The sequence below is a fragment of the Colossoma macropomum genome, unplaced genomic scaffold, assembly GCF_904425465.1.
Source record: "Colossoma macropomum unplaced genomic scaffold, Colossoma_macropomum, whole genome shotgun sequence".
Classification (NCBI taxonomy): Eukaryota; Metazoa; Chordata; class Actinopteri; order Characiformes; family Serrasalmidae; genus Colossoma; species Colossoma macropomum.
This window is the reverse complement of record NW_023494794.1, coordinates 17,458,272-17,485,571: the sequence shown is the minus strand read 5'-3', so window position 1 is coordinate 17,485,571 and position 27,300 is coordinate 17,458,272. Positions and strand designations below refer to the sequence as shown.

Below are 27,300 nucleotides of genomic sequence, written 5' to 3'. Positions count from 1 at the left end.
GTGTTGCTTGTTTAAGACCCAGGGAACCTAAATCTTGTTCTTGCAGGCAAACAGTAAACATGTACTAAGTAAACCTTCTGAATAATGTTCATATGACCAATAAATGACCTACATATTTGACTATATTGCTCTCCTCTCGATGTAAACTGGGTGGTCCTAAAATTGGGTAGCGCTTCCGTAAGCATCTTCCTGACCAATCACAAGTTTGGCTTCTCTCGTCTTTGTTTGTCTGTCCAGCTGTCTGCACATCTGTTCGTCATCCGTTTCTTTTTTTTCTTCAGTTACCGTCACATAAAAACTAGGTAATGATTTTAATTCAGTATGAGAGGTGGAGCAGGGTAGGCCTGTCGGACAGAGAGCTGCCAATCAAGCTGCTCTTTAGCCACGCCCACACTGTTCTCAGGTCTGATCAGCTTATATTATTCGTTCAAGCTTTGCTGGATATTTAATATGACACTCAAGTTTAGAATCATGCAAGCATTTTTGTTTTCCTCTTTGTTCCCTGAGACTGTAATTGTAATCACAATATCGGCCTTTGTGATGCTGATATCACTGAATGCTGCAGTGTGCAAATCAGCTTTCACAGTGGTTTTATTACGTCTTGGACAATCACAGGTCCAGTTGAGTTTCTGTGGGTGTTGTGATGAATGTATTCGTGTATTCCAGCTAAAATACATTATTTCAGTCATGTAAGCAGACCAATCTTTAAAGCCAGTGTAAAGCAGAAATAAATGTGTTCTGATTTTCACACCACAGAAAAATGTTATTCACCACCTCGCCGAATTAGAATGTGTAAAAAAATCGCCAAGTATGAAATTAGAATTTAAAATCATGAAAAAATAAGCAGTATTCTCTGCTCTGAATGCTGGGGGTGTGTCTGCTGAAGGCGCTGAAACCATGTCCAATCAGGAAAAGGGCAGACTCTCTTCACCTTCATGTTCTCCACAATGTAACTGCTGTGCTATTTAAGGTTGAACAGGAACAAAATTTGAATAAGAAATTGATTTATTGTTCTGTTATTTATTGATTCCTGTTCTGAATGTAACTGCTGCGGCATTTAAGGTGGAACTGAAAAGTTGGAACGAGAAGCAGACCTCAACTTCATATTCATCAGAATGTAACTAGTGCACAATTTAAGGTGGAACGGAAAAATTCGAACAAGAAGCTGACTTCAGCTTCGGATTCACCAGAATGTAACTGCTGCACCATTTAAGGTGGAACAGGAGAAATAAAATAGGAAGCAGACGTCTGATTTGTACTATCTTTAGCAAATCCATTAACTTGCTAGGTGAGGAGACGCCGCTGGCAGTGAACCTCTGAATTCTCAATTTAATAACGTAGCCAGTCGTCACAGTGTTACAGTGAATCCTTCGGTAAAAGTCAGTAAAATGGTGGATAAGCCTGTTAGCCTGCTAGCAGTCTACCAGCTGCTTGATAAACAAAATTACATTCTTTTTGCTCGTACTTACCAGGTATTTGTAAAGACTATAAAACTGTGTTAGTGGGGCTTGTTTTCTATGAAAATGTGGTCCTCTGAACTCTTGATCTGATTTGTTTGTGACAGCTCCTAGTTAGGAGACGCAGTCTTCGTTCAGTCGATTTCACTGGTTCCTTCCAGTAATCAGGAGAGATCTCCTTCAGCCTGCAGATCCAAAGGCAGGTTTGATCTCTTGGGTCCTCGTCCATGCCATCAGGCAGTCAGATGGACACCTAAATCCTCTGTGATCCTGTGCCTGTCTGTGAACAGAGGGCAGCTGAGCTCATTAAAAGCTCCTTTTCCATTAGGCCCCAGTACAGAACAGGCCTGGGTACAGAGAGACTTAGGAATGTCCATGCAAGCTGGCCTGCAAGGGCAGAGATGGATTAACCAATTACAGCCACTGTATACACATGGGGAAAGTGTTGGTGGACACAGATTGGATTGGATTGGATTAATGGGACGTTGGCTTTTGGCCATTTGTAATAAGCAGTGGTGCAGTGACGTCTGATTAGTGGTCAGTCTAGCAATCTCTACAGAGACGCAAGAAACTGTATCATTTTCTTCATGTCACCCGTTTGGTACAATATGAAATGAGCTATTGATTACCAGAACTTTATCTGTGGAAATTTTCCACATACTGATACATCCAAGACACCTCAGTATTAGCAAGCCAGTATATTGATTGGGCCTTAGTACTGGATTGGTGGGTATACTGTGTTCACAATATGTGTGAATCTGTACAGCGCAAACCTGCACTATTACATGCTATACATACTCTAAAGCATCAAAAACACAGTCAAAGCCATCTATGCCCAGAAGCATAATTGGCCTCACACTCTCTGGGTAGGTAAGATCCTTCCATCCCAACTACCACCCGTTAGAAACGATGCTGTCCAGTGTGGGTGACTGTTAATTAGTGTTCTCCTCCAAGCGTGTTGAGCTGTATGAATATGTATTAGAAGCAGTTTGAAAACTTTGTAGGATTGTAGGACTGGAACGTGGCTGTTGATGTCCGTTATAAGCCTTGGGTTCACTACACAACTTTTAAAGTTTAAACAGATTATAAATAGACTGGGCATCTCACGCTATCCGACTGTTTCTGCAGAGTTTTGGGTGACTAAAATATTGGGGGTCACACACTGAACGATTAGGGATCACACACTACTCAACGTTACTAGGAGAACCAAACAAACAAACATGGAACTGCTCACTGCTGCTGCTGTGTTCTCTGCCGTTTGCACCGACACAGTAAAGAATCAGCAGGTAAATATTTAAGTGAGGCTCACGGATTTAAAAATGTGATCAGTGTGGTATTGTTTTTACAGTTTTAAACATATCATTAAAAAGCTTCACTCCACTTGTGAGTGACTTTTTGCCATTTTTCTTTGTTTACTTGCTGTATTGTCTTCTTTTGTGCTCTCTGTTTTCATTGGCTGTTGCAGGAGTCAGTTCAGATTGAGTCGCTGACCTGTTTACACTACTGGATTTCGCTCAGATTCAGGCCGAAAATATCAAACATGTTTAATATACTCCGACTAGTCTGAAACGCAATCGGGAGGCCAAAAATCTGAGTGTGCGCTCCTCTCACACTACTCGCTTCTCTCTCCAACTGCCGACTTCGACTGACCCAGACTACAGCCAAATAGCGTACACATGGCCAGACTAAGAATAAGGGCTAATATTGGGGTAAAAGTTGTGTAGTGTAACCCCAGCTATAATCAGTATCCACAGGTGTTTCTGTCTATCCTTCCACTGTGAGAAGACAGCTCAGCACAATGATGTGTAGCTTTCAAGAAAGAAGAAAACTTGCAAATCAAGCTGCTGGTGCTCAGCCCTGACCTCACTGTCCCTGAATATGTTCGGGATTACAGAGAAGCAGAAAATCTAACCAACGTCTAAGATTTGACAAGCTGAAAGCAAGTTTACCGAAAAGAATGGACACTATAATAAAGGCAAAAGGTGGAAGAATTTAGGGCACACTGAATACTGAAAAACTGTATTTGTTGAGGTTTTTGTGAAATTTTCTGTTAAATATGTTTTCTGCTTTTATCCCTGATGCTAAAAAAACAGATAACTTGTACCGAATGTCAGTTTTGATTGGTGGTCTCTGACATTGGGTGTACGGCAGTTGCTAGCTAGCATTGTGTTATCAGTCTCATCAGTGACTGTAGAGCATGACAGACGAAAGAACTAGAAAACTTTCAAAACACCGTCTGGTTATCCGACTCGTGACTGGGCAAATGTGATGCTTTTTCGTGGTCATGGTCGAAGCAAAATCAAGCGCAAAACGAGCAGATGCATCTCTCGCTGTTTTTTGGTATGTCAGCCTCCTCACACTTGTGTCAAGTGTGACACTAATGCTGAGAACTGATAAGACTGCAGTGGTCAAAGGGACTGAGGCTGCTCCTTTGAAGATCTGAATATAAAAGCATAGTAGGGTCTTAGTGAAACACACAGTGGTAGTGACTTGACTCTGGCTTGTTTTTAATAGCCCAACATGGCTGGATGGAATCCAGACTCTCCCAGTATAACTCCATTCATCATTTGTGAATCACTATTTAAAGCTCGGCGTGTGGGTGTGTGTGATCTCAGGAATGTTAAGGAAGGGATCTCCCCGACGCGCCCATGAGCTCCATGTCGTGGTAAATCTCTGTCTTTCTGCCTCTCTGGCTCAGTCAGGGCGTTAGAGGGATCACCCAGACTATAAATAAATACCCAGTGAACAGTGTCAAAGCCCTGAGAGAGAGAGAGATGCAGTGGGTGTGATGGGAAGATAGGAAGAAGGAATGGAGAGGAGGGCAAGGGAACAGAATGATAGATAGAGGGGGGATGATGGAAAGAGAGGGAGGAGGAGAGGAAGAAAAGAAGAAATGAAATAAGGAAGAGGGAGAGAATTAGAGAGGGGGAAGAGAGAGGAAGAAGGAAGGGAGAAGAGAGAGGAAAAGAAGGAGTAGAGAAAGGAAGGGAGGAAGAAGAAATGGAGAAACAGGAGAGTAAAAAGCGTGAAGGGGAGAAGGAAGGGAGAAGAGAGGAAGAAGAAACAGAACAATGAGACGAATTGTGAGAGAGGAAAAAGGAATAGAGAAAAGAGAAAGGAATGGAGAGATGAAGAAAGAATGATGAAAAGGGAGATGGGAATAGAGAGAAGGGAAGAAGAAATGGAGGAGAAAGAGTGAGGAAAGAGTGTGATGGTAAGAGAGGAAAAAGGAAGGGAGAAGAGGGAAATAGGAATAGAAACAGACAAGGAAGAAAAGGAATAGAGAAAGAGGAAAAAGGAAGGGAGAAGTGGGAATAAGGGGAAAAAGGAAGGGAAAAGAGGGAATGGAAAAATGGAAGAGAGAAGAGGGAATAAGAAGAAGAAGGAAGGGAGAAGAGGGAAAAAGGAAAATAAGGAAGGGAAAAGAGGAAAAAGCATGTGAGAAGAGGGAAAGAAGAATAAGGAGAGGAAAAGAGAATGAAGAAAATGGAGAAATGAATATACAGAGTTGAATGTAGAATGGAGAAAAGGCAGATAGGAAAAAGGGAGGAAGAAATGGAAGAAAGGGAGGGAGGTAGAGAGAGAGGAAAGAATGTGGTAGTAAAGGGAAAAAGGAATGGAGAAGCAGGAAAGTAAGAGAGAGGAAAAATGAGGGGAGAAGAGGGAAAGAGGAATAGAAATAGGGATAAAGAGAGATGAAAAAAGAAGAAGAAGAGTGAAAAAAGAATAGAAAGAGAGTAAAAAGGAAGAGAGAAGGGTGAAAAAAGGAATAGAAAGAGAGGAAAAAAGAAGAGAGAAGAGGGAAAAGGGAATAGAGAGAGAAGAAGGGAGGAAAGGGAAATTGAAATAAAAAAGGAAAAAGAAAGAGGGAAAGAGGAATAGAGCGAAGACAGAGGAGGTAGAGGGGAAGAAAGAAAGGAATAGAAAGAGGGAACTCTGGGGAAAAGAGAGAGAAGCGGGAGAGTAAGAGAAAGAAAGAATTGGGAGAAAGAAAAAGGAAGGGGAGAGAGAGAGAGGAGAAAGTGAGCGATGTTAAGAAGCTCCAGCCCATCTGTCCTCCAGGCTCCACCCCCTGTCCTGCCCACTGTGAGTGTTTGGCTGTGTGGTGTTTGCTGAGCACTGGAGCGTTTGACCCAGAGTTCTTAGTGCAGTGGACGGTAGAGGAAGGGCAAAGGGCTGGAAGTCCCAGCTGAAGACCATTGGACTTCCCTCAGTCTCTTCTCATCTGAGCCTTCAGCGTCCCCTCAGACTGGACCATGTCTCCACCTGCCAACACCCAACCACGCAGCGGCCCGTCTGTTTGTGTGAGTAGACAAAAGGCAGGAGGAGAGTAAAGATGAGAGAGAGAGAGAGAGAGAGAGAGAGAGAGCAACAGATTTGAAGATGTGAAGACACTGATTTTGGAATGTTAGTATTGAGAATGGGATTTTGCTACCTTGTTGCATTTTACTAGTGAACAATTATGTAAGTAATTGTGAATCAAATCAAATTGTGGTGAAATCTGAGATTTCATGAGGTTTGGAATTGTTTCCCAAAGAATCGTAATTGTGTCGTAGTGTTTTGCAATTTTGTAATTCCTTCATGCTCTGAATCAAAAATCAAACATGTTATCATGGTGAAATTGAGGTTTCGTTATGCATTTAATTGTTACTTAAAAACTTGTAATCAGATCATTGCAAGAAGAGAGGCTTCGCTGATATAATTTTTAGAATCAAATCTGAAATTTGATATTTTATGAAGGACTGTCACTTCCTGAAAAACTGTAATCAAATCACTGTGAAATTTGAGATTCAGTTCAGTTGAAATGTGGTGACATTTGAGATTCCATGATCATTTCCTAAATAATTGCAATCAAATTTTCAGAAGAAATGTGAAATTTTATGATTTTTAGAATGTCTGAAATTTGAGGTTTTAAAGATCGTTTCCTGAAAAAGTGTGATCAGATCATTGTGAAGTTCAGTTGGATTGTGTTGATGTTAGAGATTCCATGATGCACTGAATCGATGCCTAAAAAATCACACATTTTCTGAAGAAATCTGAAATTTAAGGATTCTTACAATTAAATCAAATCTGAAATTTGAGATTTCCTGATGTACTATATCTTTTCCTAAGTAACTGTAATGTAATAAAATCATGAAATTGCATTGGACCGAAACTGATGGAATCATGGTGAAATTTGAGACTTCTTGATTCACTGTTTTCTGTAACTTTAACTGAATCACTGTTAAATGAGCGGTTTCTTTGATGCAGTTCTGTCAGTTTGCGGTGATATTCAAGATTCCATGATTCATTGATCCTTTCCTAAATAAATAGTGACACTTGGAATCCAATCAAACCTGAAATCAGAGATTTGATGAAGCATTGAACCATTTCCTAAAAACTGTAATCAAATCATTGTGAAATGTGAGTTCCTGATGTTCTGAACCTTAAATATCTGCGATCAGATGAAATCATCAAACTGCATTGAAATGAATCAAATTGTGAGATTTGGTGATGAATTGAATATTTTTCTGAAGAATCATAATCGAATCAAATCGTTGTAAGATCAGAGATTTCCACTCCTAAAAGGCAGCGTGCTGTCCGTCTCTGTCCCTCCACTAATCCCTCAGTCAGTGACCCATAGTGGGAGAGCTGGAAGAAGGTTAGCTCGGGATTTGGCCTTGATCGCCCCTGTGCCTATTTTGGTCCGGCCAGCGCTCCCTTTCGATTGGTTTACGGTCGGCTGGGCGGCACGGCCATGGCGGAACCCCTTGTTTTCCTGCATTTGTGTTTCGTTCTGACCACTCGTAATGGCTGCTATTGATTTGGAGTTTGCTGCTAAGACTGTCCGCCCTATTTTCGATAAGGGGAGATAATCTGAGTGATTCAATTAAAGGGGCCCGAGGATTAACCACTCAGATTCGCGCTGGAGAGAGTGGACAGCCAGCTTCATTATGCTTCCCCACACTCTATTAGAACAGAGCACAAATGTAAGAGGTTCTGTTGCTAAAATAAGGGGAAATATAATCAATTTTTTTTATTATAGAATGGATCATTTCGTCCTCATTATCCTCTGCAGTGTCTCTGGGGTTCCGGTGGGTTTAGTGGGGAGTGCTGTGCTGGAGGACTGTAATCATTTTAAATGGAACAGAGTGTTAACTCTAGTTGCGCTCGCTAGCTTTGGGAACTGCACTGATTGGATTGATTAGCTTCTTCCTAACCGCTAGTGCTAACGCAACCAACCCCTCAGTATGTGTGGCACAGCCCTGACCCTCAGCTGCGTAATCCAATATGACCCTTGACCCCATTTGTAGACATGTAATTTTGTGCCTCGTTGTCACATGTCTAATTGCTGTCAATCTTAGCCATTAGCACAAGTGGAAACTAGCACTGAGTCTACATGTTCATGTTGGAGATGTCACAAGTGCTTTATATGTATATGAATGGTGTGTGATGTGTGTGTACAAGCGTGAATCGATTAATTGTGTATGTCTGGTACTGTTCAAAAGTCGAAGACCACCCATCATTTGTTTAATTTCCAGTCAAAATGGCTTTTAAATACAATCTATTCATTTTTCAGAAGATATTTCTGACATTAGATGCAAGATTAAGATCAGACACTGAAAAAGGTGCTCAGACTTTATATAGGATATTTAGGATAATCACCATTTTACTGGTGTTCATGTAAACACACTCAGTGACTTAAAGAAAGTTGGGCAATATGGCAAAAATATCATATGACTATACTTTTTCACGCTACACGATATGCAATATGATATTTAGGTTCTCTGAGATTCAATAAGTTGCAGTACACAGTAAAGACCTTGCCACGAATGAACAACCATTCTCTGGTGTCAAAGATACTAAAGCCCCATTCTGACTGGATTAGTTTAGGGGGTGCGAGTTTTGGGCTGTAAATTCTGCAAGCCTGTGTCCCACGTGGTCATGTGTTTGCACTTTATTCGCATGAAAACTTGATGATATTGTCATATAAAGTAACACAATGATGATATTGTGTAGCTATATGTGAATTTAAAGTTCTTAATAAATGTAGCCGCCATCATAATCACCCCTTTAATCAGATCTCACTTTTCTTTCTCCCGCTTCTAATGCTGTTCCAGTGTAAAGAGGATGAAGACCGCTTAGTCCAAGTAAATGGAGCAAAGCATGCAGTGTTTCACTATTTGGAAAATGTTTAATATGGATATGATTGCTAGGAGACTAAATAAGATGAGTTGTAACAATAAAAAAAAAAAAACTTTTTTCCAATGTGATGCGACATCTGCCTGGAAAATCCACCAAAATCGCAGAGATTTGTATCCAGACGGTACTGAATTTCAGACAGCCGCTGAGTTTGGTGAAAAGGGCGATTCAGCCTGTAATTTTCTCAGAGCAGGAGGGAGAACAGCACTGACACGGATCTGCATTTATTCTGATGAAATATGGTGGTTTGTGCAAAGACAAATGTGCTTAGCTGCCTAAGACCTTTGCACAGTACTGTATATGACTGTGGTTCACACACAGTTGTCACTGAAGGAAGTTGCTGTCAGCTCTGCAAGGTCTTTAATAAATGCATGATCCTCCTTGCTCTGCATTACTTTTGTGGATCTAGACGAAAATAAAATCACAGGAACACCTGTGGAAGGAGAAATGACCCCAGGACTCCATGTAAATCGAATCCCATCCAGAGGTTAATTATAACTGATCATATTATTCCGGCATCAGTGAATTACCAGCTTCTGATCGATGCATCATGATACAGCGATGCGTTTTTGCACCCGGTGTGTGCGCGTGTGGCGCTGTGTGAGTGGCGGAGTCATTAAGTGTGCTAATCCACTCCTCCTGGGTTTCCTCTGCTTCTCACAGACACTGACACTGTCTCAGCCTCCAGCCACTGCGATTGGCGAATACTGTCTCTCGCCTCACTGTCCACACTGAATAACCTTATCATGCTTTGCCTCGCTGCAGAATCGGGTTGCCTTGGTTTCTTGTGCTGGGTGTGTGTGTGTGTGTGTGTGTGTGTGTGTGTGTGTGTGTGTGTGTGAGTGTGTGAGAGATAGAGGATGTCTGTGTTAGGTCAAGGCAGAAAGTGATGCAGAGCAAACAGGAGGATCATGCATTTATTGAAGACCTTGCAGAGCTGGCAATAACTTCCTTTACTGTCTACTATGTGTAAACCACAGTCATATACAATACTGTGCAGAAGTCTCAGGCGCCTAAGCACAGTGTTTAAAACCATTTGGTAAAAAACCGCCATATGTTATCAGAATAAATGCAAAGAAATATAAATACAGCAAATAGTTGATATCTTGTGAGCTAGTGTGGTTCCAGATGTCTCCTGGATGCACCCAGCCATACACTATGTAGCTACTATATGTAAGTTTTGGGGATTTGGAGACCTCTCTGGTGAAAATGTGTAATTGCACGTAAGGTCGATGGTGCTTCTGACCCCTTCCCCGAGCGGATGAATCTAACGATAGCAAGCGTGTTGAAAGCGCATTGAGCATTCAAAGACAGCTTGGTCAAAACTTTGTGAAGGACGTGTCCTCTGAGGATATGAGTGAATTATCTACTACACTCCCAAAAAAAACGTTATGAAACTGTCACTGGGTACATCTCAGTACCTTTAGTCAGGGAACATCATTGTACCATAATCCATTAAAATTATATTTTCTAATCGGTGTTGATTCCACACACCCCGTCTCGCCTCCACGCTTGTCATTTTATTTTCTGTTTTAAAACATTTGGTTATGAAAAGGTACAAATATGTATTTTTCACCTGGAAAAACATATTTAAGGTGCACAACTGGACCTCAAAACCACTCTTGTACCTTTGAGGGTACATTTACATTGTTTGTACCGTGATGAATGAAAATGTCCCCGCACAGAACCTTTATTTCTAACAGTGTCTTGTCATCATATCTTCATTAGTATTATTTTGATTTTGTACTTTAGACCTAAACAATGAGCCGGACTTTCTTTTTGAGCCTTTGCTTCTGAAAAACTCCCGCAGAATCTGATCCATCGCTTCTTTCTCAAGATCAGTAAGGCTACTTCTTTCGATTTTAACAAAAAAACTTACATAGTGCAGCTTTTAATTCACTCACCCAGCAGACTTGACTCATCATAGTGAAGTGTTGAGTAACCAAAACTGGTACTGGATGATAACCACAAGTAACACTGAGCTGCCACTAAGAGAAGTTTGGATTCTACTTTTCAGGTGCCTAAAAGTTTTGCACAGCGCTGTGTGTGTGTGTGTGTGTGTGTGTGTGTGTGTGTGTGTGTGTGTGTGTTTGTGTGTGTGCTAGACAGACAGCAGTAATGAGTCTCTAATTGCTGAAATGGATGACTGAAAGAATCCTTAATTGTTTAATTGCTTCAGCGAGTTGTTGATTGCAGAAAAGGTTTGATGATCCATTCACTTTGCATCTGTTTTCATTATTGTAAGCTTGCATGGCTTTGCTTATCTGTATACCTTCTCCTGAACAATATACTGGACTCTAGTCTCTTCCTTCCTACGTTTTTAAGCTCCAGTTCAATCCCTGGAAATGCTATAGACATTGGTAGCTGTGCATCAGCTTCTCTTATCAGTGTGTTTTGTGTCAAGAGATTTTCTGTTCTTACAGAAGCAAACTACGTCAAATTTATTGACCATGATTATTGACAGTGTGATACAGATGTGGCAAACAGAGAAGTCCCACATTAACCCTGCTATTGTGTGCTTTTTAGCTCTCGATCCTGAGTCCTTCAATGCTGTTAAAATCCCAATCTCATATTTGTGTTTTCATTGATAATGGTGCAGGAAGTGCACACTAAACATACATACATTTGGTAAAACCAATGAAATTTATCTGAGACATACTTTTACCTTAAATTAATATTGATTTGACTGACCAGTTTCTAATCATTTTGGCCACTAATTGCTTTAAAATGCTATAATAAAGAAGTCGCTGTCCTGATATGTGGTCCATTTTCAGAACATTCTGTAGCAGCATGAGGTAGATCATGCTTGTGAAACTGATAAAGCCGTGCTGCAGCCTTGCACAGAATGCCTTGCCTTATGGAAAACATGAACAGGGGCTTAATAAATAAATAAATAAATAAATATATGTGTGTATATATATAAATAATGTGTCTGTGTGTGTGTGTGTGTATGTGTGTGTGTGTATATATATATATATATATATATATATATATATATATAATTTTATTATTTAATTTTAAAATAATAGCTACAGAGATACCTCACACAGTTAAGCTGTGTTATTTTAGAAAGAAGCAATTCATGGCTGTAAACACACAATGTATTAAACCTACAGCGAAAACTACCAAACCATACCAACAACAACGTTAGCTGACAAGTTTCTCACCAGAGAGCATGTTTATTTCCTGTGGTTTGTGTCTGACTGCTAGATGTCAGCAACAACTTTGTTATGCAAGCAGACCTTCGTTCACTGCCAGAATCGTTTGTTCATAGCGAACACGAGGCACAACAGGTAGTTTGGTATTACCACATAACCAGCCATGCTGAAACGGGTTACTGAAGAGGTTACTGCGTTAACCCATCTGTGCACATAGATTTAACTTTACTTTATCTGTGTTCCTGGTGAGTTAAAAGACAGCACTAATCGCTGTTATAGCAGGCTAAAGCTGCTATGAGAAAAAAATTAATGTGACACTGATTGAAATCCATGATTTACAGGTTCATTCGCATCCACCATTGTAGACAGTCACACCCTTCAGTGCACTGTCGAAGGAAGCAGACGGAGAATTCCAGACCACATGCAATAAGAGTGTAACAGCTACACGTTCAGACATAGTACCATTCTACACACATTTAAACACGTAAACCATCTTCAACAGTGAGTGCATTTATATGCAACTAATAATCTGAACCCAAGTTAGTAATTCATTCTACAGGCACTTGGGTAATCAGTTAATGGAAAAACTCCAGGTTCACACGAGACAGGCAGTAATCAGATTTCTGCTTTGCAACATGTCTATAAAATCACAGAAGGATGTGACGTAACAGGCAAATGTCCTGCTGCACTTTACCATCAAATATAAATGTGTATCACCTAGAACAGGCATGTCAAACGGGGGACCTTCTTGCCCTCATCTACCACTCTGAATTCAGTTCATGAAGGCCTTGCTAAGTAGCTGATGAGCTGAATCAGACGTGTGTTTAATGAGGCAGCTTGCTGAAGTCTGCAGTGTTTTGGCCCGTGAGGACTGGAGCCTGACACATTATCTAGAAGAATATTCAAATTTATGATTTGTCAGCTGTATGAAATCTTAACAGAACCCCTATGGAACCTGCACAACCTCTTTATTCAGCTTAAGGGACATGAGCGACACTTTAGTTTGATGGCCCACTTCAGATAATTAGTAAATTAGTAAATGCTCATCTTGGCTCACAGAAATCTAAGCTTTCCTCATGTATTTAAATGTGTAAATATGTAGCATGTAAAGTTACAAAATATGACATTCCCTCTCCACTCCATACAGTCCACGTACCAAAATAAGTTGCAAAAACAGCCCGAAACATTTTCCACCCATATACATATGTCCACCTATTCAGCTTACCAGAGTTTAGCTCCACCCATTCAGGCCAAAGCTATAAGGAATGTTTCTACCCTCAATCTGGTTATGTCTGTGCACATGTGCAGGCAAAGAAATGAAAGAGCATACATGCCCTGAAAACACAGGTACTGAGCTGAAATCCAGGTCTCTTATTGGATTTCTTGAAATCTGATAACAGCCTTTGTTCAATTGAGGAAATTGTAGTATGCTGCTAACAAGACAACATGAAAAATCAGATAACTTCCAAAATAGAATGATATGTATTATTGGTGTGCATTTAAACGCACTCAGTGACATAAATAAGGCCAAGCAATATGGCAAAAATATAACATCACGATACATTTTCTTGGTACACAGTATACATTACGGTATTGATACACTGGAACTGGCAATAAAGAACCAATAGTGCCAAATTTAAAAAAAAAGTACTCTAAAAACCATGAATATGATTCATATTATTAAATTTCACACACTGTGCTGCACTAAATCCAGTTAAACAGGACTAATGTGCTGTAACGAGACATGCGGTTCATCAGCGTTCTTTAAATACGCATGATATCCAGGATGTGCTCTAGAATGCGTGTAATAATGCTGTATTTTATTCACGATAATGACAATATTGGTCAACACTAGACATAAATGGAGCACATTGGAGTTGAAGAGCAGTAACAAAGGGTCAGAATTGGGGTAGCTTTTCATAAACTGATACCAGTCCATTACCCTGCCTGGACTGACTCCAATTCCGCTCTTTCCAGTCGGATCAGAACGTCTCCATGGAACCAAGAACCTGCCTTTGCTATCATTCCAATTTCATCCCCCACCATTTCTCCTGTCGACCAGACGTGTCACTTCCTCTCTCAGGCTGGGATTAAAAGTGACAGACTGAACCAGCAGAACGAAGCGCGTCCCCAGCGGGTTATCTTCAGGACAGACCGCAACAACAAGTTCTATTACATCCACCTCGCACAGCTGAGGAACGAGACCCGAATACCTGCAGCCGTCTTTCATCCTCCTCTCTTTCATCCGTTCAGAATTCACGAATGAATGTCTTCACTGTCAACTTCCATCTGCTTCCCTGAGTAGAAAAGCTGGTGGAAAAAAAGCCCAGCAGATTCGTCCGCCACTGTCTTCTGTGAAAATGGTTTCGGGATTGCCGTTGTGCGAGAGGCTTTGCAGTAATCCAGTTGACACTTCTTTATGTCTGTGTCTCTTTTACCCCAAACTGTTTTGAATAGGGACTGAATGATGACATTTCCAGGCTTAGTCTGAGGACTGCAGGCAGTAGCCAGAGCACTCGGTGCAGTGACATTTAACGAATTAAGAATTCAGAGTTGGCATCTGTTCAGGAGCCTGGAATGCAGCCCGGTTGGAAGTGCCCGAATTCCAACCATCTTTACTTCTGCACAAAGTGTCTGGATCTACTTTAGTTGGTGCTGCTGAGTTGAGCAAAGCGCAGCCTGGTGGGTTACGAGTGCCACTGCCAAGGCAGCAGTATTTAACTCTTAAGGGCACTGTGGTGTAGTTTGGCAGATAGTACAAAGTGCAGCTATGCCACATAGAATATGTTGCATGAGAGCATCGATAAACATCAAGCTCGTTTATGCTCTACTCTCTACATCATTTAGTCAGTTTATCACGTTTGGTATCAGCTAACTAACTTTACAAACTGCAGATTCCAAGGTAGCAGATATGAGGACAAAAAAGAGAAGCTAGTAACTCACTACTGTGTCATAACACTTGTTAATGCTTGTTAATACTCATTTTTTTTCATCGTTATGGGAGTCGGGGAACAATAAGTGCTGTAAATCGAATACAGTTAAATATCATGCTCTAAAATACATGATAATGGAAATGATAATCCTGGTTCTATTTGACACAATCTATGATATTCCTGAAAGTGATAACCTTGAATGTAAAAACAAACTCCTATATGTAGCTCTCGGATTTCGAAAAAACTGGTTTGGTAAGCCAAGCTTGGATGGTTGATTAGCCAAGCTGCTTGAAGTGATGAAGTTTCTCAGTCGAGTACAATGCAGGACGATAAGCAAAGAGTGGTAGACTTCATGTCGACATTGCTTGATGCGAGTATCAAATACCTGTGCTAATACCTGAAATATGCCAACTCATTTGTGAAGGTATCAACCAAATGTGCCAGATACTGGCGTGAGGAGAAAACATGAAGCTATAGTTGGCCAGCTTCTTATTAAAGTCTTCTGTTCACCTTTAAATGGAGAAGCGGTAACATGTAACTACTGCTCTGTATAAGATGGAGTGGAAATTTTTCAGAAGAAGCTGGCAAATTAGGAAGCCAACTTCAACCTTGTAGAGAAAACACAAGTTTCAGCAGGTACGTCTCCTCACAGGATTCAGGCACTAAACGGACCATTCAAATAACTCGCTCCATAGGGATGCTAATAGCTGCCGATTTGCACCACTATTCGGTTGCAGTGTCCACCTCTTTTTGGTTGTGGATTCCGTAGTTAGCTTGAAGTGATTTGTATGATGATGCAGAAAAAACGTTGTTACTGTAGTTCAGTAGTTCTGTAGTTCAAAATATCCATGATAGATAGCAAATGTGTGCTATGATAGGCGACCACAGCATATTAACAGTCCGGCTGAAGCCTATCGACTCGCCAGCTGTTGTGCTTTGCTAGAGTCCATGAAATTCCTCTTTAAAAATATTGCCCTTTTAAGTGACTTTTACCACTTAAGAGTCATTTGTTTTTGAGTTTTCAGTTCTTGAGTAATTTTATGTTTTTCTTGATTTTTTTTTTTCTTGAATTTTATTTAGCTAGTTTGCCACTTTTTCTCCATGGAAGCACTGAGGGTGACTTTGAGGCCGAGTTCAGCTCAGTCACAGGGCGGGTTTAGCTCAGTCATGCGGTCTAAAGAGTCAGTAGCTAGACTGTGTAACGTTAATGTCACCCTGCGCTACTCGCGTCTGCCTGAGAGTGACCACGATGGCAGCGGTGCCAGTGTTCCCCTCCTAGACCACTGCCACAACTCTCCATGAACAGTTTAGAGGCTCTGAGGTTTTAGCATTGACCTCACCAGGGCCCATTCATACTCAGTTAAGTATCACTGTGCTTACTTATTTAAGACAATTCCTCAGACCTGTTGTGCCTCCATGAGATACCAGCCTATAATGTCATGTTTACACTGAGCATTTATCTTACTGTCTGATCATTTAAAATACTCCAATGATTTCTTACTCATCTGTGTTCTTTTAGCTCCAATGGCCACGTGGAAAGCATGAAAAAAATACTAAATAGAGAATCGAATTCCAACATAATAGTCTACCTGAGTATTCAGATTATTCAGGCCAGTTCTACTAGAAACATAAGTATAAGGGACAGCATACATTTTGGATTTGGCTGTTTATCTTAAAGATTTTAGATTGACTGTACATTTTAAGGTGCATATCGCCTATGACCAATTTTGTGATCTCATTCTGAGTTTAATTTAATGCAGCTGCAGCAATAGAAATATGCATAGTGGTACAGAGAAATTGAGCGTTTTGTTTTTTTAATTTATCAGTTGCAGCTTCACACCCACAGCACCCACCAGATCATGAATACAACACTACTTGAACTGCATGCACATTGCACTTTCAGTGTTATTCTGAACTGCTGACTGACTTCATGTACACTTGGACTGAACACTTGAACTAACATTCATACCGCTGTTTACTGAACACTACCTCTAAATTGCCACACGTATTTTGCACGTTTTGGGTTGACTACCATTGAATATTGCCCCACACGATGTACACATTTTGCACATACGTATACACACTGTCTATGCACCAGTACACTGCAGAGTCTCTAGTTTATTCTGTATTTATTGTCTATTGTCTGTCTATTTATTCTATTGTCTATTGTTTTTTTGTACTTATTCTGAGTATACATTAGAGCTGTCCCCAGAGAAAGTTGGTTCGAAAATCAGCATTCAGCACCGGTGTTGAAAGCACATCCTGCGGCTTTTTCTGCTGTAAAACCTGATGTGTTAACCAGTGCTTAAAGGAGGTAGTCAAACTCAAGGTGCGAAGGACATACATTGCAGCCCTAGTAAGGGTCCAGTACTGCGGCGGGACTGTTTGAGGCGGGATGTCAGGCGCCCGAGCTGAGATGGTATATATTTCCACATTTTAACAGTGCAAATAAAAGTAGAAATATAGTACAAAGAAGGGCTGACACAGTATATTGCAGCATCACCGTGCCTCATTGTAATAGTGTAGTTTTGAAGAGAAGAAATATTTATGCTGGGCTGTTTTAGGTTCATTTGTACAAGGCCTTGTATGTTGAAGAGCCTGGATATGGGTGGAGCAGTGGGTTTTCCGAGTATAGCAGAACGCTGTGTTTTTAGCTATTGCAATCAAAAACTGGATACCTACTCAAGCAGATATCCAAACAGATGGATATTTGGGTGTAGCCCTAGGATACATACTGACCCTGTTTACTCCTGGTCATTTTATCTTGAGGATCAGGATTATATCCAGATAAGGCCAAGCCACAAAAAAAAGCAAGTGTAAACGCACCCAGGTGTAAACGCACCCAAGTGTACACACACACAAGTGTACACACACACAAGTGTACACACACACAAGATGCACTCAGTCCACTTCAGAAGGTGGTCTGAGATGCATTTGAGCCACATGTTGTAGCAGTGTAAACACATCCATCTCTCCAAGATACATTCAGCAAACAAAATCCCCTCCCAGTGCAACCCAAACTCCTCCCTATGCAGTACATCACTGTGCACATGAAATATGTACTCAAGGAAGAATCATTGAGGACTCACATGGTTTTTTTCACCGGAAGAAAAAAAAAATTTAATAGCAATATGGACAGACACTACTGTTCAACTGACACAGAGAAGCTAGACGGATAAACAGTTTATAGTTGGTTGGCGCATAATCAGCAAATTTGCATATTCTGTCCCTCACAGCAGTCGGATTTCAGTCTGACTAACCGGAGAGGAAGTGTAAATGCATGTGGCTGAAATCTTATTGGGATGCAATCCAATTATTAGTCACATGAAGTGACCAGGTGTAAACGGGGTCACTGTCTGTCATCCGGGGTATAGCATAATAACAATGAAGTTGAATTGAATCTAGCAGAGAAATTCTGGTAAAAGTACATATTCTTGGACTGGTGTTTGTAAGTACAAGATATTTTATTACGATTTGAATTTGATGAAAAGTCTGTAGACAGTCCTGTTTTTCCGAGAGACAAAACATCCTTTATATCCTGTGTTTGTGCCGCTGTTTGCCTTTGAAACAAACATGGAAAAAAAGTCAAAAGTACATAATACTGAATATAATTTGAATATAAATGTAATTGATTACCTAACTAAGTATATATGCAGTGTAATTACATTCAGATAGTGTATTGAAACAGTAATAACTTTGTTACTTGTAAGCACAGAGTTATTACAGTTGTTTTCCTATACTATTTAAATACACTTGCATTGCATATATACTTAGTAAGGTAATCAATTACATTTATTAATAAACAATCCTGCTTGCTGTGTATTGACCTCTCTGTAATAGCAGGGCCATAAGCTGGGCGAAGGAAAGCTGATGGAGAAGCTGCTGAATAATTTCTGAGCCGTGCTGTTTGTTTAGTCGTCTCACTGAAAGCAGACGCTTTTAGAGGAAGTCTCTGCTGTCTCAGAGGAGAAGGCTGACCCCTGCTTTTGTTGGGACGAGTCTCTTTGAAGGACAGTGGCTGTAGGATGTTTGCCAGAGCCTTTTTGCAGATTGACTCTTGTGTTGACTGGTTGATGTTTCTGGAAGTGTTTTATATGACTTAGCAGCATGTCTGCTGACAGAGATTGGCCTGGGTCTGGCATTTAACATGAGATATTAATCTCTACTTGACAAGCTAAAGCCGCTGATGCTCCTCTAACTGCTGTTTAGAGCATCGTTCTGCTGTTAAGGCTTGTGAGGCAGGCCGTTATGGGAGCATTCTGGAAATGTTTAAACAATGCTGTGAACGTTTGTTTAGGATGCTACTTTAGGTTGCCTAGTTTTTAGCGACTTCTGCTCATTGGTAGTCCTTCAGAACATTTTGCTATTGACCAGCGTTTGGTGGGGCCTTCTTTTGTCACATCTTTGTTTAATATGTGTTAAATAACTAAGAATTAACTTTGGTATTTAAGTATCTAAGTCAGTGAACAGATATATTTGGTTAACTGGTAAACTATTTGGTAAAACGGGGAAAAAAAAGAGCTTCAGCTGATGGTAACGTACCGATATCTTACTTATAATACACAACCAGGGTTAAACTGGTGCACTAGTGCAAGCAGGCTAAAAAAATCAGTAGCAGGAACATCTAGCAGCGCCCAAAGGATTTGAAAACATGCTTTCTTTTTTATTCAAAAATAGACTAGGGTAAGTTTAAAGCCATTGTGAATTAAACCACTAGGCAAACGTCCTTTTATGGCGTCTCTGATAAGGCTTGTGCAACAGAGGCTTCTCCTTCAGATCAGCTTATAAACAGTAACACTTGAGCTAACCAGCGCAGTGGTAGATGATAGTAACTCATGGGCTTCTGCTTAAGGTTTTTCCTGCTCAGTGCCAACATGTTAATTTGTGTTTTGGTAGTGACATGAAAATGTGAGACCACAACTTTTGAAGTTTTTTAATAAAAACAATCAACTCATGATCATCAGAATGTTTTATGTTCACTTCAAAAGAAATCTAAAGATCTTTAAACTTTTATATAAAAAAAATATATATATTTTCACAAGTTGAAATTTAGCGGTTAGGGTTTGGCACAAACATCTCGCAATAGAAAATACACTATAACTGATAAATTTGTATATACGTAGCTTGATTACTATCTCAGTTAATGCTTTGGGCTTAAATAGATCATGTCGTAATACTTGTAAATAAATAATTACTTGTTTTTTTATATAGTTTTCACTGTGGGACTGCAGTTTAAACTAATTTGGTAGAGTGATCCATATACTTATGTAATGATGTACTTCTATGTAACCTATCAACCTGCAAGCTTCTGATTCATCCATTATGAGAGTGAGGAGTGTGGGCCACATTAGACTCTAGCAGTTAGAATATAGTGACGAATTATCATTACAGTGACAAAGTAACTAGTCATTTAAGGGTTAGTTTGGCACACAGATCAACAAGACAATATCACATTTGTTTCACAGTTGTTCCTGAGTCAGTGTGTGTTCCTGTATGATCATGTGCCTGACTGACAGCATTGTATGCCTGATACATGTAGTTTACAGAGGGAAGTACTAACCAGGAATCAGGATGTGTGGTCTCTTTTTGTTTTTTTTAACATAGCCCAGCTGCACATCCTCACTCTAGCTTCGAACAGCTTGCTTCCCTGTTCAGTTCTTATAGCCTGTGGTATGTTCTTGTTGCAGGTGTTCATCTGTTACAGAGAGAGGAGGTAGAGCCAGATGTCTTTGGTGTGAGGTGAGTTTGCTCAGATGTACTGCTGCATCTTCACTGTTTGCTACATATACATACAGTCAGACAGTTTTCTTCAATTTCTGTTTATCTGATGAATTTCACATACTGGGGGAAAAAACATAGCATTAAATGTGCCAAACGTTTTTATAGGCTACATTTTATGTTTTACTTTTTTTTCCTCAAAATGTTACTTTTAGCAAATAGCAACTGTGCATTAAAATGTGTGGCATGTAGAGGATGTGCTCTCGTTTTCACTTAAACAGCCCATATCCTACATTTTTCTTGCATTTTATTGTTGGACCTGAGGTCCACTAATGAAATACTTTGCTGCCTTTGGAACAAAACCTCACATCTCCATTTTTGCCATTTTTCAGTTTTTGACATAATTTGAAAATGCCTGTTACCCTTTACATTGTGTGTGAATTTCACGATGAATGGACCAAAAGAAACAGCCCAAAAGTATTTGGAAAATATTCTGGTTCTGTTGACTTACATTAAAAGTACAGTATGTTTTTACCTTCTCCTGTAAAATTACCATTTTGGAGATACGAGGTTTTGTTCTGACAGCAGCAATTTGGGTTATTTTATGTACCAAAAACAGTCATAATTCATGTTTACATGACCAGTTTCCCTCCTGTCTTTATCCTTTAGAATTAAACAGTTTTTGTTACTGTGCCTTTAAGTAACTAAGCTTCAAATGGATGCTGTATTGTGCCTCATTTAAAAAGCAGTCCAGGCTAACACACTCCTTATAACTTAAGATTTAGTGGGAATTCCACTAATTTTTTTAAATTTCTTCATAATTCAATAATTAAGATGTAAACAGTGTCATTCAGAGTTTTATTTAAAATGGTTAATTGTAGAGAAACTTATAGACTCAGATTTCTTCACATTGGTGGTGAAACTATGTAACACAAATATAGCCGTTTTATTTACTATGCAAAACTATCAGTGAACCTACAGGTGTCTTCTGAATATTTGTATGTAATGTTGGTGATGGTAAAAAGTGCTAAATCAGAAAATATATTTTTTGGGAATGTCTGTTTCAGGACAAAATCCTATCTCAAAACTGCTACTGTTGCATTAGGAGCCACAATATATTTGTAACCATTTTATGTGAGCTCATAGTGAGCAAGCATTACATGCTTCTTACGTCTGATTATTATTATCACTGTTGTGAACCGTTCCAAGCAAGTCATTTTCTCTAGAACCGAGCATTTCACATCAAATTACTCTGAATGACTTTGTTTACATCTTAAACATAATTATGGAGAAATCTTCCCTTTACAGTTTTTTTTGGCTGGATGTGGCTGAATTAAAGGGGAATTCCACAGGAGTTCTGAATAAATAAACTTACTGAGTCAGAGTTGTTTGCACTGGTGTTAATAGGAAAAGATGTCTGAAGAGTTTAGAGCCTGTAAAAGCTTCCTCACAGAAAGTTATTACATGAAATGGTTGTGGATACGCTGCCTCGTGCCTCAGACGTAGTCTAACGATAGTTTTGAGAGAAGATTTTGGTTGAAAAACCTTTTTTTTATAAGAAAAAGAAAAAAAGTGACTTTATGGTGGGGAGCTACGTGCAGGGTGCTATAAGGCAAAATAGTCCCCAAAGAAAATGTTTTACAACATTTCACATACATTATATATAACACTGGAGATTTTAGATGTTAAGTGAAACGGCTACATTTGTGTTGTAGACATAACCCTGATTCCTATCACCACCGCTGTAAAGAGATCTGAGTTGGGACATTTACCGACAAAGAATTATTTCACATCAGACAACTTCTGGATGACTTTGTTTACATCTCAGTGTTTGAATTGAATGGACAAACAGACCAAAATGACTTGGAAAAGTGTCTGGTTTCATTGACTTGCATTAAAAGTAAACCAAACCTTTGCATGCGACTGTAGAAACTGTACTGTCAGTGTGTTGAACATGTCCATTTTTGCAGTTTTATATAACAGGAGGTTACAGTATGATATAATAGTCCATACAAAAGAAGAATGGATATGTGCAGTGTGGGATGAATGACTGATCTGATTCAGGATGGTGTGGGTAGCGTGGTGTTCGGTAGGATCATCTATAGCAGTTTCCTTCAAAGAGACTGCACAGTGATACTGTGTACACCTTGTGTAGTAAAGACTTGCTGAGCTATGGCACTGTGTGCTTTGATTTGTTGTTATTCTTTCCAATTTTAGCCCATTGATAGGATTGCCCTCAATTTCATATATTTACATACCGACCACTCCTACTTTGTAGTTAGCCTTAAATGGTGCATTTTGGTGCACTTAGGCATCAGAGTGTAACTACTGCAGCTTTTAAGGTGGGATGGAAAATTCAACAAAGGCAGTTCTAGATTAAACAGCTTCTAAAAGACATTCTGTGTTTTACTTGACTCTTGTGACAGATGTACTAGCATGTTTTACCTTGTAGGAGTTTTACGGTGAGTCTTTTAGTAGAGAGTTCTGGTAAAGAGCTGCCGCTGCTGTTTTACATTTTTTACAACCTGCTGATTAAGCTGCTACTCATGTTCACAAGCAGTGACGTATCTGGAACTTCCAGAATGCCTAGAGGTGATGTTTTTTCTCACAAAATTAGTCCTGCCTGTTAGAAGTAAAATGTGATTGATTCCTCTGTCCCTTCGTAGTTATGCTGATGGTTGATCTAACAGGTTAGGCCTTCTTTTCAGCTCCTGAAGTCCTAACCAATAGGAGAATTCGCTTTGCTATATGTACCTGAATATCATGGCGAAAAACGATTCCTGATTCCTGATTGGCCAGTTTTCTGCTGGTTGGAAAAAAGTGTAATCCATTTGTTTCCATCCAAAACTTAACAATGAAACAAGAGTAGTACTGTAATACTTGCACAGTGTAAATAGAAGCATGATTCTGTTGAATAAAAATGAACTAAAAATTACAGACACTCACTGTGTCTAGAAGGCCTAGAAAATGATTGATTCTTCTATGATTGATACATAATTTGTCTTAAGCCCCATTTGGAAAGGATTTTCTTGGGGGTTTTGTCAGTTAATTACGGGACATCTGTAATGTTTATGAGCGATTAGTACGGGATAAGAAATCTCAGTATAAATGACAGAAATGGGAGTGGCTACTCGATTTATGCACCGCCTTTACTCCAGAAAAGAGTAGAAAAGATGTTAAAACATTTAAATTTAGCCATTATTTTGTTTACTCTGTCTTAAGTAAATGCTTAAGACAATTTGGGGTTTTGCTCCAACACCAGTCACTTTGTGAGAAAACACAAGCAAACGCTTCTTCGAGCCTCCAAACTTAAGAAACTCCTTTTCCACAGGATATGATAGCATTTTTATCAACATGTCGATTCACACAGGATTAATATAAGCTGAGTATATAAGTTATTTTTAAGGCCTGCTTTACAGAAGGCGCTGTAATTTCTACTGAAGTGTACACCTCCACATGTAAAACTAACCGCCCAAATAGAGCTTTAGTCATCCTCTGGCCATTCATTGATTGTCAGTTTCTGACCATTGAGCTGCTCTGGGCTGGATAAATTTTGACGTGGTAGACCACTCTCAACTGAGCAGTGACACTGATGTGCCAGTTCATGTCACTGCTATGCTGAGAATGGTCCACCACCGACATAACATCTGGTCAGCACTGGTTCTGTGGTCAGAACCTGACCCATGCTGATCAGGCTAGGGGAGGGCTGACAACAGGTGGGCTAAAGAAAATGTACACCTGTATAATGGACCTGTAAGGTTGGTAGAGCCCATAAAGTGAACAGTGAGGTGGACACACAGAGCATGCTTTTTCTCCAGTCTGCTTAACTGCATTGTCTATGATGCACACACCTTTCCTGTAGTTCCTCCCTCTTTGTGTGCAGCTTCCATTTTCATTTGTGTTTCCACCCTCACCATGTTTTAAACCTGTCAATGTCCATCTCATCAAAGCTCAGTCTCTCCCCCACACTAGCCAATTAGGAGGCTCTTAGAGGTGGAGTGATGGGTCTGCGGGGACATTCGGTGGTCTGCCCAGCTCTTAAGAGCCTTCTGAATAGGGTTGCTTCATATGCACACAAGTGCTGTATTTTGTATGGCTAGGGTTGAAATTTATGCATTTGTTGTTCAAGTGTGTACATTTAGACCATTTGGTGTGAAGCGTGGTTTCATAAAACAAGATGTGTAGAATCATAATTAGTCTTTATTTATGTTGCACCTCTTTTACATAAGATGCAGTGTTGAATATTGAAAAAGTGAAATCTGAATAAACTATACATACTGAACCGTATGTAAATAAGATAAAGAAAAATAAAAGGGTGTGATAAAATCAATTCATGATTCAAATAAAATATGGACAAATATGAACAAAGGCTAAAATAATTAAATAATTAAAGAAAACTGTCAGAAAAATGACTGCAAACAACTGTGATATAGTGAAAAATATGTAGACACCCTATATAGAGTTCACGTGTTTCAGCCACACCTATCGCTAACAGGTGTATAAAATCAAGCACATAGCCAAGCAGTCTCCATTTACAAACACTGACAGTAGAATGGGCCATTCACTAGCACTGTCTTAGGATCACCTTTGCCACAAGTCAGTCCGTGAAATATCCACCCTGTTAGATCTGCCCCAGTCAACTGTAAGTGCTATTACTATCAAATAGAAGCATCTAGGAAAAACAACAGCTCAGCCACAAGGCCGTGACCTTCGAGTGCTGTCCACTCACTACAGATTTCCATACTGCAACTGTGCGTAACTTCAGCACAAGAACCTTGTGTCTAAAGCTTAATGAAATGGCCTTCAGTGGCCGGGCAGCTGCGCACAAGCCTAAGATCACTATGTGCAATGCCAAGCGTTGGCTGGTGTGGTGTAAAGCACACCACCACTGGAGCAGTGGAAACGTGTTCCCTGGAGTGATGAATCTGGTGGTCCGATGGGTAAATCTGGGTTTGCCGGATGCCAGGAGAACGCTACCTACCGAAATGCATATAATATGTGATCAAAACAATTTCTCAGTACACAGTATGTATCGTGATATTTCGTTTTTCTGAAATTATATTCTTAGGTTTTCACATGTGAATCATGTATCATACATCATACATCAAAATATTAGACAGTATGTTCATATCCATCAAAGAAGCTTGGTGTATTGTAAATAGTTTGAGTATTTTTACAAATAATTCTGTGGTTTGCCAAAATAACATGCTCAAATGTGGGATTTATTGAATCATTTCTGATTCACAGTAGAATAATCGTAATCATATTGCATTTATCCCCCCCCCCAACACTGTGTTGAAGCTCAGTTCTTTGGCTGCTGTATAAGCGAGTGATCACACTTTGCTGGCAGGGGCATCTCACAGTTTATATCAAAGCTTTGCTTGAAGAGCGCAAGGAGGCCAGTCTATGTGCTGAACTCCATTCCCCTTTTCCCTTTCATCCCTCGCTCCTCTCCTCCTCTCCGCTCTGCATGTCGCCCTGCCTCAGTAGAGACTGTTTAGCCGCCCGGTCCAGTGCACCATGCATTGTGTGTGTGTGTGTGTGTGTTTACAGGATTTTTTGCCATAAAAGGTATAGTTTGGAGAAAAATCAGATTAAAATGATTTCTCAGTTACAGCAAATACAGTCAATCAGCCAAGATAGATGGTTAGATATCTGATGTGTGCTTGTTTGATATCTGACGTATGCTTGTTTAGTTTACAGTGGGAGAACTTTGCAAACAAACAATGGACTCAACTCCAGAAACATGCCAAAATCTTTATTTATTTGCTTTAAAAATCTGTTTAACAGCTACATTTATAAGATTTTTCTAATGGTTTAGTAAAATGGCATGGATAGACCTGATTTAAAGATTTTGCTTTTGGTGATTAACCACAAACTAGCTAGAATGCATTTTACTTAATGTACGCGGTGATAATTTCTCACCTGATAATGACAAAGAAGGTTACAAACGAGATATTCTAAAATCTATATCCAGCTAACATGCTTGATAATCGTTTTTGCACAAATAAAGAAACATCTTTTTTCACCATCTGTAGCACCGAGTGGTTCAAGCACTGGCATCAGTAGCTCCGGCTCTCACAACATAAATTTTACTTTGTAGCAGTTTCAGAGTGACTCTTTCAGTACTGAGCTCTGGTGTAGAGCTGCTGCCACTGTTTTCTGCTTCTAGTGACCCGTTCATCAGGCTGCTGCTCGTATTCACAGTCAGTGACGTATCTAGAACTTCCAGAAAGTCTAGAGTGATGTTTTCTCTCATGACCTTCTGGAAACCAACGCATGATTGATTTATTCCTGGTTAATGTATTGCGTGAAGCATTCGCTTTACTTCTTAGTCGTTACCAATAGGAGAGCATGCTTAGCTATATCTACCTATAAAGTATGAAGAAAGGCAGTTCCTGATTGGCCAATTTTCTGTTCTGCATTTTAAGAATTTAAGCCTTTTCATTCTCACAAGCCTTTTCATTCAAACTCAACAGTTATGTAAGAGTGGTACTGTAAAACATGTACAGTTGAAAGCATAATTCTACTGAATAAATAAATGAAACTATATAATTAATATATAATGATATGAAATACAATATATATATATATATATATATATATATATATATATATATATATATATATGTTGCAGTTTCACTTCCTGATTGAAACTGCTTCCATAAAACATTGAACTTGAGTCTCTGAGTATTATTGGAGGAATCTGTTAGCTGTTAGCCGATAGTTAGCTGGCTCAAACAATAACATATCTAAGGACACATATGCTAGACAGGCTGTACCATGTAGTAATAGCTGCTGCCGTAGCGTAACTGTTAGCTAACTACTGATTTGTAATGTATTGTTTGTCAG

General features: G+C 39.7%; 1 protein-coding gene across 5 annotated transcripts in view; it reads left to right on the top strand.

The window, feature by feature from the left end:
- The window catches only part of camkk1a (calcium/calmodulin-dependent protein kinase kinase 1, alpha a), a 150,421-nt gene that overhangs the window by 38,448 nt on the left and 84,673 nt on the right, over positions 1 to 27,300 (top strand). For 4 of the 5 annotated variants that reach the window (XM_036580437.1, XM_036580435.1, XM_036580434.1 and 1 more), the window contains exon 2: positions 20,418 to 20,469. The gene's annotated coding sequence lies outside the window, so the exon portion shown is untranslated. Of the gene's footprint in view, positions 1 to 5,392; positions 5,762 to 20,417; positions 20,470 to 27,300 lie in introns of those variants that run through there. The other variant, XM_036580436.1, reaches the window with a different exon arrangement.